We start from the raw sequence: 777 nt of genomic DNA on the forward strand, positions 1-777 counted from the left end.
TTACTAATTAATTTGTGTATGTGTATGTACACGTTTATGTGTGTGTACATGCTTGTGCAGTTGCACATGTAGGTTTATGTGCATAGAGGCCAGAGATCAATGTAGGGGTCTTGCTCAATTGCTCTACACCTTACTTTTTAAGATTTATTTTTATTTTTACATGTGTGTGTATGCCACATGTGTGGTGCCTGTGGAGGCTAGAAGAAAGAGGATGTCTGATCCTCTGGAGCTGGAGGTACAGGTGGTTGTGAGCGCCTGATGTGGGTGCTAGGAGCCAAACTTCATTCCTCTGGAAGAACAAGAAGTGATCTTAACCACTGAGTGATCCCTGAAGCCAATTTTGCTTATTTTTTGAGACAGGTTCTCACTGAACATGGAGCTTATCAGCTAGGGTAGGCTGACTGGTCCATGAGCTCTAGGAATCTGGGGTTACAGATGTGCACTATAATGCCTGGTTTTCTGTGGGTGCTGGGGATGTGAACTCAAGTTCTCATGACTTTGCTACAGGCACTTGACAGATTGAGCCACTTTTCCAACCCCACCGATTAATTTTTTAATGCAGTTAGTCAAGCTTAAGAGAAATCTTCACTCATTGAGAAGTGAAATATAACTTGTGCCTAGTGGGATAGTGTTAAACAATCATCTGTGTATCTTCAATGTAGCAGAAATTTGGCAGGCTATGGGAAATACTTGTCTCCAGTATCACATTTGTAAGCTCAGCATAAAATACTCCAAGATTTACACTTTGTCAGATGCTGGGGGGATTTGCATTTGCAA

Source organism: Nannospalax galili, unplaced genomic scaffold (genome assembly GCF_000622305.1).
Source record: "Nannospalax galili isolate Female #2095 unplaced genomic scaffold, S.galili_v1.0 scaffold247, whole genome shotgun sequence".
Classification (NCBI taxonomy): Eukaryota; Metazoa; Chordata; class Mammalia; order Rodentia; family Spalacidae; genus Nannospalax; species Nannospalax galili.